The following is a 15,425-nucleotide window of genomic DNA, read 5'->3' as shown; positions in this document are numbered from 1 at the left end:
GGCTGAGAGGCAGCCAGGGGCCAGGAGGCTGCTGGGACTGCGAGGGCCCCAGCAGCTGGGCTGTGAAGGCCTACCCTTGCACTAATTTCATGCATCAGGCCTCTAGTAAAACAATAAGAATGTGTTGATATAAAGTATTGTTATCAAATGGTGAACTCTTTACCCCATTTCATGCTATAAAATATATATGCATACATGGATAGGTGGATATATGTATGTGTGAGTGTATGTGTATGTAAAGGTAGATTAAGGTATTGGCACTTTAATCATTAAATAATCTAAGGATGGATTACTTTTTGTATGGTCTTAAATAGCTACCAAGAGTGCTAATAAAATTATATTTTCTCAGAGAGCACCTCTCTTACTCAGTATGACAAAATATTTACTGTACAATCTATTATTTGAGTCTTAAACTGTGAGGGTGGTTTGTAGGAACCAGCCTTCTTGAATGACATTTTCTCTGATACCGGACCTTTATGGCCTGTCCCTTATCCTCCTCTAATACACAAGCAATGTGAGTCCTTGATGTTTGCAGTATTTCAGAGAGAGCTTATTGCTTTATGGAAACAGGTTAGGAAGTTTTCCCTTCAGTAGCATGCTGTATTTTCCCTGTGACATGCTTTTACTATACGTAAACACTATTACGAATTCATGGGGAATTGTGTCAGGAGCTCTTTGGAAGCTGTGCTAGCTGCCTGGTTAGTGCTGCCCTGAGGGGGTTTGTTCAAATGCTTGTGATCCCCTAGTAGAGCGGATTGAGCCAGTCGAACCTGGCAAGTGAGAGCAGGTGTGAGAAACACAGAACAGCAGTCATAGCAGAACCTTTATTGCCGCTTACAGGATTGCAATTTTAAATAATGCTATTTGTTCTGTGTGTTCCCTCTGCCGTGTGATCGGTGTGTCAGATCCGACCTAGATGTCTGTATGTTAACTCCATCTCTATTCCTTTGGTGTGGTTATTTACTGAGTGGATTGGAGTGGAAATAGGCTTCATGCTTCAGACAGTAATCATGTAAATAAAATAAGGAATAAGTCCTTTTGCATTGAGGACTTGTGAATTTTACTTGTTTTGTTTTTTTAATTAGAGGCTAAATTGTTTTTATATATTTATATACTCTTCCAGGAATATACATATTTGTGATCAACTAAAATGTTTAACTAAAATACTTAAGTCTAATCACCCAAATAATTAGACATGAAATAACTAGTTTATTAACTTCTGTGCAAATGCCAAAGTCATAGTGGTTTAGATTAGAAGACCGTTGTTACTTCACATGTGCTCTGCTAACCTGCAGTAAGGACATGGCCTGAGACCTTGTTAGGAGATGAAGAATGAGAAAAGTCCCGCTCCAGACCTACTGTTTCAGAATCTGGATTTTCACAAGATCCCAGATAATTTCTATGAACTTGAACATCTGAAAAACATTGGTTTTACTTATTCTGTTTTTTTTAATGTATGTAAATGGAAGAACTGAGATGAAAAATACAATAGAATCCACAATCATATATATTACAGCCACCTGAGCAGAATTTGAAGATGTTCATTTAATTTTTATTTACTTCAGCAAATATTTAAATTGGGGGGATTACAACTTCTGTCTTGCCTCACTTTTATTCTTTTCTTGGATCAAGACACAAAATAAGAGGATTTACAGGAAGGTGGTACGTAGTTTTAATTTAACATTTTAGTTCATGAGCCCTGGAACTGTGCTAGATTACTTAGTATTACCTCCACTACATGATGTTTATGCAAATTAAATAGAGTTAACATACAGACATTTAGATTCTGAGACATGTAAATTAATGAAATATGTAATATATAACTGAAGAATTTTTCCAATGAAAACATAGAATATAGATGTCAACCTGTCATATATATTATAAGAAATGTAGATGATGTCATACAAATTTTGTCATAAGATACTCACTTTTATTAATGTGTTTTTGATTACATATCTGAGATTCTAGTGTCTTTAAACCATACCCTAAGGAAATGTGGCATTTTCAACTTTTTAGTTTTTACAGTACATATATCTATATTGGAATAGACATTTTCAGCATCGCACCTACACAGTTACTGCTGTCCATGTCCCTGCATGCTGTCTTGTCCCCTGTGATTATAGATAAAATGTCCATGCTTTTAAGTCTCTCCCTCTAGCAGTCTAATACCCTCTACCATCACTTTCTCAAAGACACTGGCCTACCAATTCTCTCCTCTCTGACATATCATCAGTGTGCAAGGATACTGTTATTTCTCCTTTCCTTAAAAAGCTTTCCTTGCATCCTACTTTATCCTTTGACTACCACCCTGGTTTCTCTTTTCTTTATAAGAAAAAAAGCTTCTTAGAACTATGAATACGTTTTTCTATCTTCAAATTTTCTCCTTTATCTTTTCTTGAAACTACTCCAGTCAGACATTTGACTTTACTGTCTTACCAGACAGCTCTTATCAAGATAAAAAACAACCTCCATATTGCAAGCTCAAACTTTAGTTTTCATCTTACTTAGTCTATCAGCAGCATTTTTCATAACGAGTAATTCTCTTCTTGAAACCATTTTATACTTGGCTTTTAGGATACCAATATTCTTTCTACCTTTTTGGTCTTCTCAGTCTCTTTTGTTCATCTGTTTTCGTCTCCTCTACTTCAAAATGTTCAAGTGCCCCATAGAGTTGAGTTTTAGGACAATTTTTTTCTATGATCATAATTAGCCTCATTTATTTAATGCGTATGTTGCTGACTCACAGATTTATACTTTTTTCTAAATAGATGCTAAATTCTCCTCGTTGTTCAAAACAAAACATCTGGGAGTTATTCTTTTTTTAAAATATATTTTATTGATTTTTCACAGAGAGGAGGGGAGAGGAATAGAGAGTTAGAAACATCAATAAGAGAGAAACATCGATCAGCTGCCTCTTGCACGCCCCCTACTGGGAATGTGCCCGCAACCAAGGTACATGCCCTTGACCGGAATGGAACCTGGGACCCTTGAGTTCGGAGGCCGATGCTCTATCCACTGAGCCAAACCGGTTAGGGCTGGGAGTTATTCTTAACTTGTTTCTGTCACAATCCACATTCAAATGTCAAACATTATGAAGTTCTATCTTCAAAATATGTCTAGAATCCAACCATATCCCAACACCTCCACTGTTGCTACCCAAGTAAGACTCATCCTTTTCTCTTCCTTGGATTATTGCAATGGCATTCAATCTGATCTCCTTTTTTTTTAACCCTTGCCCTTCGTAGTCTGATTACTATATTTTCTAACCTCACTTCTTACCATTGTTCCCTGCTGCTTCTCTCCTGCAGCACTGACTTTCATTTTATCCCTAGAACATATCAGATATACTCCTGCCTCAGGACTGCTGCACTTGCTGTTCCTTCTGCTCTATAGGATTTTCCTGTTCATCTGAACAGCTCCCTATCTCACTTTATTCATATAGTTTCTCCAGATAAGTGCTTATTTTGACTATCCAGTCAAAATTGCAACTTTCCTGACACAACCTATCCTTTTTGTATTTAGTTTTCCTGTATCCCTTACTACTGTCAAACATATTACATACTTTACTTGCTTATCTTTTCTATTTTCTCTCCCTACTAGGCTATGAGGTATTTGAGTGCAGGAATTTTATTTTAGCTATTTCCTGCTGTTTTCAAGTGCTTGGAATAATGCATATCAAGTACACAGTAAATATTTATAAATGAATAAGTGGATGAACGAATAAAGCTTTTAGCTTCGTAGGCTAGCATGTTAGTTTTCAATAAACTTCTACTGAAAGAACTATTTTTCTTTATTGATTAAGGTATTACATATGTGTCCTTATCCCCCTATAGCCCCCTATCCCCCACTCAACAAACCCTATATGTAATTCTTTTAAAATATGAATTGAGTTCTTATTGGAATTTAAAACACAAAGAAATTTAAAATTCAGTCACATATACGCTCTACAAAATAACAACACTGGAACTTAGAAAATTTGGAAGACCTTCATACCCACCAAGTTGGAGCTGAGCTGCTATTTCTAGTCATAGATTATATTTGATAAATAAACTAACTCCATAATTGTGGACCAATGATTTAAAAACCTCTTCATGTTTCAGAATATATGAGTCCATATCTGAGAGTTAAGCAATTTGTCAACATCTTTTAAGAAATGTTTGTGCTAACTATAATTAATTTTGAGAAATGGAAATGAGAGAGCAGGGGTGTAGGACTTTTCCTCTTTTGCTTTAAACTCTTCTGAATTAATAGTTGTTGTTTTTTTAACACTATAAGGTTATTATTCTTTGAATAAAAGATGTAAACAAAACAACAGGGTTGCTTTTGTGTGCTTTGACTAGAACATGAAAGGAAAATCATTGACTTCATTCATTCAGATAGTGCTTGTCTTTTAATGAAGAATCAAGAAATGCATGATTTTAATTGGAATGTTATCTGAATATTATCAATTCAGATTTATCGTTTTACATTTGTCACATGTTTTCTGAAACTAATCTTTATTTTGTCTTTCCTCAAAATATGGATAATTTTATTTCCAGGAATTTATTGATATATAAAATTCTTTTTAAAAAAATATATTTTATTGATTTTTTTACAGAGAGGAAGGGAGAGGGATAGAGAGTTAGAAACATCAATGAGAGAGAAACATTGATCAGCCACCTCCTGCACACCCCCTATTGGGGATGTGCCCACAACCAAGGGACATGCCCTTGACTGGAATCAAACCTGGGACCCTTCAGTCCACAGGCCGACGCTCTATCCACTGAGTCAAAACAGTTAGGGCGATATATAAAATTCATAAAATAAATATTTGCTGGACAATTCAAAGTGATTTTTAAATGGCCTAGATTTTCAGAGTTTTGAGCCACAAGAAATTGTATATCCATCTAATCTAATCCTATAGGTGTTTTTTTTAGTTGAGGAAACTGAGGCTTAAGAAATTTAGATTGTAAATCCTGTGAGACTCTACTGAGCTCCAGCAGAAATCTAGTCACACAGAAAGTAAATAAACTGGGCTGCTGTCTACATTTACGCTGAAGATTTCCTTCCCTAGAGCTTTTCCTTCCATAATTTTCTATTGAGTTATTGTCTCTCATCTTCACATTTCTAATTCCATTCAAGACCCAGCTCAAATATACATCAAAGAATGCCCTTTCTGATTGCAGAGGTGTCAATTATTTCTCACTCTCTGCTACCATTTCTTACTCTTTGCATACACTAACTTTTTTAGCTACATCTCTTATGGCATCTTTGTATTTTGTATTTTATCTGTATTCTCTATGGTCTCACACTAACCTCAACTACTTGAATGAAGTTATTATATCTCATTTATCTTTTTATCCCCTACCAGTTCAACTGAGTCTTTCATTTAATTGTGTTCAATACATATTTGTTGGATAAGTGACTGGAGTGCAATATAGATTTGTTATTACAGTGCAGATAACATCCCTATTATTTTCCCCCTAAGGATAAATGAATATATTTTATGTCACACACATTTATTTGTCATGTTGCCACATTCAAGCTGCTTAAAACAAAATATTAATTCACTTAATTTGAGCATTTAAAACAAAGCAATTTGCAGTTTTCTTCTTTGCTTAAATGGTCTTATTAGCAGAAATTAGTTCTTGTATGTTCTACTACTCAGAGTAGTATATTGCAGACACATATGAACTGTCATTTCTTTATTTGGAGCATGGGATTTAGCGAAGGACCCAGAGGTCAGTTAATCTATACTTATAGACTCTTTGGGACAGCACACACCGAGCCAGCTCTGATAGAGGATTATCTATCCAATCTTAAAGGCTCTCCTGAGGTTTGCAAAGGGGCGCTGACAGATGCAAAGCTATTGACTCCGGATGCCTATATATTATGAAAGTTACAGCCATACAACAATTATCTCAGCCACAGAAAATGTTTAATATACTACTATTATCTACCCCTGAATTTTTCTCCCACCTCCCTGTTGTAACTGGTCAGAAAAAAAAAAAAAGAGGAGAAAGTATCTCAGAGAGCCTAAGAATAGGAGAAGGATTTCTGAGCCTCTCTCTTTCCCTGAGAAGCTGGTATTATGAGGTTGAAGTGGGGGTAGAAGGTGAGGGCAGGGGTATAAGATTGGCAGTACTATCCAGTACTATCCAGATTTGGCTCTGGATAGGAGCAGTGATGGTTGTTTCTATAAATGCTTGGAAACAAAAACCGATGTCAGGCTTCCTGCCATCCTCAGGAAGTTTTCACATACTAGGAAACTTACTGTGTTTCTATAATTTCATATTTTACAGTGGAATTAAATCTAAGGTAAAAATTATAAGAGAAGAGATGGAAATAATACTACCATGTATATTTTTAAATCTCAGGCAAGAGTTCTTTCTAATTGCTGTTTTCATATATTGTAAATTATAAGATGTTATGCCAGATATGGACTTTATTATTACTGATGTTGGTAGTGAACTATACCAAAGTATTTTTCAGTCATTATGGGATAAAATTGTAGAGATTTCAGATTATTCATTTACCATCATCATAGGTTAACTTCATACAATTGTTTAAAATATTTTTTCTTAAATGATTCAAAAGCAAGGAATGAGATAATATTGATAGGAAATGCCTGGTAGCAATTTATGTATTCAATGCAATCAACATTAAAAACTTTGGCACATACAAATACACACAAAGGAGAATACTGGCGTAATACTAGTGGAATGATTTATAAATGATGTCTATTTAAAATTTTTATGTAGACTTACATTTTTTATAAGCATGTATGTATTTTATAACAGGAAAATGTTATTTTAAACAATAGTAAGGTGACTGTTTTCAAGTCACACTTTTACTAAAATAACTTACAGACTTCTGAAGGCAGGGAATGTTTTGTATATCATGAGGGTGGCAATTCTCACTGAGCAATTTGATCCATCCTATATAATAAAAGCCTAATATGCTAAGTGCCTGGTCGCCTGGCCAACCAATCAAAGCTTAAGTTCCTTGAATTATCAAGTGTTGGAGACGGACTTGAATAGAAGCTGCCCCAGTTTATTAAACTCCAGACTAAGATTTGCAATGGAATTCCAAAACTTTGCCGAGCTCCTTGCTTGTTTTTGTATTTTTAAGGCCATTTTTAAGATGCATATATTTTGGTGGGACATTTTGCCCCCCTTTGCAGTGTAGGATAAGCTTTGTGATGGCTCAGGAGTCAAATGACCTCAGTTTAGTTTCTGTCTTCAGCACTCGTATAACCTTGGGCAAATAAATACCTGGACATCTATAAAAGGAAGATAATAACAACCCAACTATATCGGGTTGTTGTGAGGTTGAAATGAGGAAAAATATGTAAATCACTTGTAGGAGTGAATGCTTGATACATAGCAGGTGCTTAATTAATGTTAGCTAGCACATATTAATTATTGTATTATGGAGGAGAGCGACAGGATACAGATGATTAAAGCACTCATATAGCAATGCAAGCTTACAAATGATGACACAGTACCAATAAACAGTGGTGGAGGGATAGGAGTTCTGGTCATTGAGATCCTGGGAGAAGATTTTAGAAGAGTTAACACTCGATCCAAACTGTAAAAGATAGATAACATTTGAAAGGTATTTTCTCTGACTTTGAAGATGATAGGAGTGGTTAAAGCCTCAGGGAAAGGGAAATCACCAGGGTTAAATAAAAGACATTAGGGTGAAAAACAACACTGCCAGGGACACATCTTTTCTCCCAGTTCTTTCATTTTTCTGAGCTTGAAAGTGGAAACAGGTTTGCATGAGTTGGATGAGTGTAAAGCAGAATTAATAAAAATTAATTTCTTATTGACCCTTCTACCACTTTTTATCTTTTTAGTACATTTTGATCTTAAATTCTGCCTTGTGGAGTTTTCAAAGGCAAGATCACTGTTGTAGGTCTTGTTAGAATGCTCCAGACATAACCTCTAGATTTTATTTTATGTAGTACCCACAGTCTTTTAGTTGAGACTTGTTCTATGGTGCCTTTGGACACTAGTGAAAAAATGATTTTTTTGTGATATTAATATACAGTGGGAAAAAGGGTATAGTATGATTTAGCTATTTTCTTTCACATACCCCATAAACTTTTTCTGTGTAGTGAAAAATTATTTTTATTAATGTGCTAAGCATTCATGAGTTGCACTACACCATTCTCCTTTCTCCCTTTTATATTTTTTATTATGTTGTTAGAACCATAAGCTTTCTACCCTGTGAACACCTCCCTGCAGATTGTGTACACAGTCAATATTAAGTACATAGTGCAAAAGACTATTTTTTGAGCGCTTACACTAAATTAACTTGAATTACAAGGTCCATTCTAATGTTCTCAAAGCACACCTTTCATTACACATACATGGTTTACTAACTATAAGGAGGTGTATTAAAAAAGCTACCCGAAGGAACTAGAGATCATTAAGTCCATTGCTATAATTGCTTATTGAATCCCAATTACTAATGAGAAATCTTATTTTCTCCCCCTATTTTTTTATTTTTCTTGCTTATACGTAGGCTTTCTGATTCTATAATTATTATTTCATTACAGAGGTAGGGGCATCGTTCATTAGCTAGAGGATATTTGCCTCAATTCAGAGCTCTGAATTGATTTGGGTATGACTACTTACTCGCCAGAACTGGAAGTCATAGAATGACTAGCATAGTTGTCCCTGGTTGCCTGAAAACTATAATACTATGCACCAGAAAAATAATAATTTTCGAAAATATTCTTATTATGGTGGGACTTTAAGAGGCCTGAAGTCCCTCTAGTTCATTCTATGAACTGAGTCTGGTGGATACAATTTAATCCATTTCAGGGTTTCAGCTTGCATCCAACTATCACTTCATTTTTATTTTTAAAAACAAAATTTGAAAATATGATACTTATTTATGAGTATTTGTTGCCAATATCATGACTTGTTACTTTACCATGCAAGTCTGTTCTATAGTATATTTACTCTAAAATAAGTCATCCAATTATAAATTACAACTGTAGTAGATTTGGTTGCTTTCATATATCTTTTGTATAATGACATTGGTGCGCTTAAGACTAACAGAAAGCTAAAAACTCACAAATGTGGTAGGTTTTTTTTCTTTTCTTCCTTATATGTCATATGAGGCCATGAAGGCAGAGGTGACTGTGCTGTGACAAAAAAAAATTAATTTTCCTCTTATCTCAGAATTATCCTCACTCTGCAGCTAGAGATCATACCATCCAAATATGGTTGTTGGTCATTATTTGAAAACACTTTCACCTTAAGATCAGTCGAATGCCTCCTAAGAGGCCACAGTCTGCCAGATATATGGTTTGCCAATCTGGTCGTTGCTCTTTAATTTTTTTTAATATTAAAAAAAGAAACTACATTAGCTGTTAAGGAAGACCCTGTTCTGTGCCATTGATTAATTGGCAGTGATAAAGAAGCCACATTAGTATTACAAGAAAATGGCATAACAGATTGATGTCGACTAGAGCTCTCCAGGAATAAAGCTGAAGAGAACTCAGCACACCATCTGGGAAGACAATGAGAGGTGGCAAATTTCATGCAACGGGGAAGAGGAGAGGGTGCTTTTCAGATGCCACATATCTGAACTGACACTTTGATGTGTTCAAGTGCAATCTCCCCTGTCAAAATATTTCTTTCTTTCACCGTATTTGGTCTAATGCCATCAGACTGCAGTGTGGAACGCTGCCATATCCTCTTAGGTGAGATTTGTCTTAGAGTAACAAGCCGCACAGCCTCCAAATGGTAGTGCCACGATGTAAATGATAAAAAGCAAACAAATAAAATAAAATAATAAAATAAAATTATTCAATACCAATTTCTGTTAAAATTTATAACTTGCTATGCCACCTTTAATAATAATTTTAAAGTTCAGTGTAAAACGCTCAATTTGAAAAGTTATATTTTATAACTGAATGAGAATTACCTATTGTATACTTCTGAATACAAGCTTATTAATTTTACTCTGCTAATTTTAATTTTACTCTGTCTTCTCACTAGAAATTTCTACCAGGCTAATTGTCTTTATTGATTTATGGGGAAACTACCTCTGAAATGAGATGATAGATCATGCATTATCATCATCACTATCATCATTAATATCATCATAATTTTTGTGATTCCAAAGTTCCTTTCATAACGATTAAATAACTATTTATTTAACCATCACCATTATTACTACTTTGTGATAAGAGCACTTCACATAAGATCTTTTCTCTTAGCAAATATTTAAGTGTACAATAGAATATTATTAACAGTAGGCTGTATGCTGTACAGTAGATCTCTAGGAATTTTTTTATCTTGTATAACTTAAATGTTATACCTTTGACTAACACCTCCCTCTATCTCCCTCCTCCTGGCAACCACTATTCTACTCTCTACTTCTATGAGTCTGACTCTTTTAGATTCCTCATTTAAGTAATATTATGTAGTATTTGCCCTCTGTGTCTAGCTTATTTCACTTAGGAAATTGACCTCCAGATTTAACCATTTTGTTTCAAATGCCAAGATTCTATTATTTTCTAAGGCTGAAAAATATTCCATGTTATGTACTTAGCACATTTTCTTTAGCCATTTATCTATTAATGGCCACCTAGGTTGCTTCCGTGTCTTGTCTCCCATGAATAATACTGCACTAACCATGCAAGTGCTAATATCCCTCTGTGACCCTGATTTCAGTTCCTTTGGATATAGACCTAGAAGTGGAATTCCTACTCCTATGGTAGTTCTATTTTTAATGTATTGAGGAACCTTCATACTGTTTCCTATAGTGACTGTACCAGTTAATGCTCCCACCCAAAGTGTCCAAGGGTTCCCTTTTCTCCACATCCTTGTAAAGAATCCTTGTTCTGAGAGGGGAGGGGGCTTGGAAGGCTGGATGATAAAGGTGAAGGATTAAGCCAAAATAAAAAACACAAACATGATGATTATCAGAGGGAAAGGGGGTGGGGGTGGTAAAACAGGGTAAAGGAAACTTGACTTTGGGTTATAAACACACAACACAATATACAAATGAGGTATAAAATTGTGCACTTGAAGCCTATATAATTAACTAACTAATGTCACCCTAATAAATTCAATAAAAAGTATCTTCGTTATCTTTTGTTATTTTGATAATAGCCATCCTAGCAGGTGTGAGGTGACATTGCATTTTGGTTTTGGGTTTGCATTTTCCTGATAATTAATAATATTAGTGATATTTTCATATATACATGTTTATTTCTTTGTGTCCTTTGTAGAAATACCTGTTTGGTTATTTTGCTCATTTTTAAATTGGACTGTTTGGTTTTGTTGCTGTTGTCAAGTTGTATGAGTTCCTTTTATATTTCAGAGAGTAATTTCTTATCAGACATATGGCTTACAGATCTTTTCTCCAGTTTCTTTTACTGTGCAGAAGCTTTTTAGTCTGATGTAGTCCCACTTGTTGATTTTTGCTTTTGGTACCTATGCTTTTGGTGTCATATCCAATAAATTATCTCCAAGGCCAATATCAAGAAGCACGTTTTTTTTTTTCCTAGGAGTCTTATGGTTTCTGATCTTATGTTCTTGATGTGTTTTGACCTCTGGACATTATGTCTTTGAAACTGGAGTTTTCTTAAAAAAATATCTGGGATGGTGTAGGCACCTGATATAAAGTCATAAGAAGAATAAATTTTAAAAAGTGAAATATTTAGTTTGAGAGAGAAAATTCAAGGAGAAGAAACTATCTTCAAAAATACAAAGGCTGGCCTTGCCAGGTTGCTTAATGGTTAGAGCATTGGCCCTCAGACTTAAGGGTTGCAGGTTCAATTTCCAGTCAAGGGTACATACCTCTGTTGCTGGTTCGCTCCTCATCTCTCTCACATTGATGTTTCTCTCTCACTCTTTCTTTTCCCTCCTCCCCCCTTCCTTTCACTCTCTCTGAAATCAATGGAAAAAAAATATCCTTGGGTGAGGATTAATTAAAAAAAAAGACTATAGAAGCCCTAAAGAGTAATTGATTCAGACTGTAATAACTAAAAAAGGTTATATAGCCCTGCCAGTGTGGCTCTGTGGTTGAGCATCAACCTATGAACCAGGAGGTCACGGTTCAATTCCCTGTCATGGCACATGCCCGGGTTTCCAGCTCAGTCCCCACTGTGGGATGTGTAGGAGGCAGCCGATCAATGATTCTCTCTTATCATTGATATTTCTATCTCTCTCTCTCTCTCCTTCCTCTCTGAAATTAATAAAAATATATTAAATATATATAAAGGCTATCACATGCAGGAATGAAGGGAAAATTCTGTAAAAATTTAAGGGGTGGTAATGGTGGAAGTTGCAGTGAAAAAGGTATTTTCTAGTAATAGGGAGGCTTCAATATTAATTACAGCTGACAAAATAAAATGGCCTCTCTTGAGGAGTGATGAATTTCTCATCATTGAAGGTGGTTGTGCAAAGGTGGCTGACCTCTTATTAGGCCATTTGTAGGTGAGATAGATGACTCCCCCTGGCAATCCTAGAATCAGTGTTGTTGTTGTTTTTTCTTCTAAAAATGTTATATCAATATGTGTATTTGTCATTGACAGTGAAAAATATAGATAAATGTTTATATTTTCTTCAAATATATTGCTACTCTTTGATAGCATTATGAAATCTCTAGGTTTCCTGTCCCCTACTTGAATACTTTCATTTTATTAATTATCTGGAAATAAATTTAATAGCCAGTCATTTCCTGGAAGTAAAATTACATTTTCATATATGATTTCAAGAAAGCATTCAAATCCCTATGCCAATTTTCTTAATGAGTAACTCATGGTTTAAAGAAAACATGTATATCTTGTTCTTATTTATTCTTACCCCATGTCCATGAGAGATCAAATAAGATGTTCCATTTGCCAAGGGCATAAATTCAAGATTTTCATAATAAGCACTTCAGAAAGATGAAGGTATCCTACCATGGCTACAAAGCCAAGAAGATGGACATTTGAATCTAAACTTTGGATTTTATAAACTCTAGGTAGGTGATTTTGCTGCTTTTCCATTTCATTTATTTTTGTGTTACTTTTCTCATGAATGTGCAACAATATTTTCCATTTAACTTGATTTCCCTCCTCTGAAAAGCTTCTTATCCAATCTCTGTAGTATTTGAGTTCTGGTAAATACAAAACTTTTGTCTTTCACTTGTGTTCTTGTAGTTATCTATTAGCAAAAGTTTTTGTTTTCATATTTCTTGATGCTTGAGTTGTGTTTCAAATGGAGGGAAAAACCAGGGTTATGAATAAAAGCAAGACTGCTCAGCAAGGAAATACTTTGAATGGGATGTAACTCAGCTACTTCACCTGAAAATAACAAGTAGCAGAGGAATAGACAGGCGTTTACGACATCTGACTACTTAAGGTGGAGATGATGAAAATTACCTTCAGAAGTGGTTTCAGGACCCCAATGGAGGTTGGAAATAACTATCTTGATAATATTTTGGATGGTGATTTACTCCCCACAGAGCACTCTGATGTAAGTTGTAGCATGTGGCCCTCATTTAATCCTGTCAGAAATACATTTGTGTGTTATTCCTATTTACCTGTGAAGAAATTTTAAATCTCAGTGAGGCTAAGTGATTTAATAAAGACCATTATGAGAGAGTACCAGAACTGATAAAGCACTTTGAAGTCCCTGCCCCAAATTCCGTTTTCTTTCCATTGTTCTTATTATGAATATTTTGGAGAGTGATTGTATGTAGCAGTCCTATATCTACAGGAGATTGTAATATTACATTTGGCGTCTTTAAGCTATTGCTTTTCACATGAGTTATAGGAAGACTAGAAATCTAAACAAACAAAAAAAAACCCTGTTGCAAATATAATACTGTTACTGATAGCTGTATGATTTAACATTAAGATGATTAAATCCTTATTTAAAATTCTCTTAGAAAGGAGATTGAAGAAGGAACTAAATTTTAAATAAATAATGAAGGAAAAATTAAATAGAAAAATGAACCAACATATTTTTTGTCCTAGTTGATTGCAAGATTTTGTTCAAATACATAAATGCATGCAAGGGTTACCTGTGTTGGTACTAGAGGACTAAAACTATAAGGAGAATAAATAATATACATACTGCTGAATTGTAGCTACTTATTTTTTTATCATATGCTTCCATGAAAAGTAATATGTAGAAACTGTAAACAAATGTAAGGGAAATAGCCACACTATGGACTACTTCCCTTCTCCAGAATGAACCTTGGCAGGCCATATTACCCATGTAATTGCCATTTCCTGATGAAAACAGAGGTTTCTTCGAAGGCATTTAACAAGAGCCAAATTTTTAATGCTGTTTCTGGCACTTACCTGTGGTACCAGGCGTTTTGCCATTTCAATCTGAAATGATGAAAGATGGAAGGAAAAGATGCTCTTTTTTAAGTTCCAAGCCTCTCTAGGTATAAGCCCATCAGGAGTCCAGGCAAATGACTCATTGAAGGCCAGAGTGAAAGACTTTAAAAGTTGTTCTCTGGGACAACCTAAGGTTTTGTCTATGCGTAATGACTGATTTTTTTTTCTTCATTCTTACCATGAAATCATTCCTTCAAAATCTGTTTATAATAATGCTCAGTTATTTCTGGTTTTCTGTAAAACTATATGAAAAAATTGCAGAAACAGAAAGTAAAATTAGTTTTGGAAGACCAAATCGCCAAAGAAGGTATCTTGGTAAACTCTGTCCAAGCATCATAGTCTTCCTCTCTCTCTAATCTTTATTTTCTTCTTTACATACCATATTCTTTTAAGGGGATCCCATCAAACCAATGACTTGAACCAGGCCTATGGTCGTTATGTTCAACTCTTTTTCTTTCACCCCCACATGGAAACAAAGCCTAAATCCCATGAATTTACTTTATATCTACACTAATAAAAGAGAAACATGCAAATTGGCATCGCTCCACTACGCCCACCAGCAAATCAGGATGGGTATGCAAATTAACCCAACAAAGATGGTGGTTAATTTGCATATGCAGGTGTGGAGAGAACACTGAAGACAACTGAAGATTGAAGAGGCTTGGCTTCTCCACTGCGGCCGGACCAAAGGCCTGTGTCCCGGGTGCCGGAGGAAAACTGGTGCCGGCAGCCAAGGGAAGGAAGGCCTATTGCGTGAATCTTCATGCAATGGGTCTCTAATATATATATATAGTAGGCTTCTCCTCTCCTCTCTATTCCAGAACCACTAATTTCTTAGACCCTCATTATTTATCACCTGGATAACTGTAATAACCCTAAGATATACCTTCTTGTTCTTAATCTTAATTCCTTCTAAAACAGAGAGAGCTCTCTAAAATGAACTTGACTGTGACAGTCCCCTGGTACAGTATTCTCCTGACCTCTTTTGCCTTCACTGTAAAATCCAAATACTGAGCTTGATTTACTGACCCTGGCTATCTCTCTATTCTTGGTTCTTGTGACACGTGGAACCCATTCTATA

General features: G+C 35.2%; 1 protein-coding gene across 5 annotated transcripts in view; it reads left to right on the top strand.

Annotated features, from left to right (window-relative positions):
* Window positions 1-15,425, top strand: part of ERBB4 (erb-b2 receptor tyrosine kinase 4) — a 916,002-nt gene that overhangs the window by 252,323 nt on the left and 648,254 nt on the right. The window lies entirely within an intron of this gene.

Source organism: Myotis brandtii, unplaced genomic scaffold (assembly GCF_000412655.1).
Source record: "Myotis brandtii unplaced genomic scaffold, ASM41265v1 scaffold702, whole genome shotgun sequence".
Lineage (NCBI taxonomy): Eukaryota > Metazoa > Chordata > Mammalia > Chiroptera > Vespertilionidae > Myotis > Myotis brandtii.
Note: the sequence above shows the minus strand (reverse complement) of the source record. Positions and strands in the feature narration are given on the sequence as shown.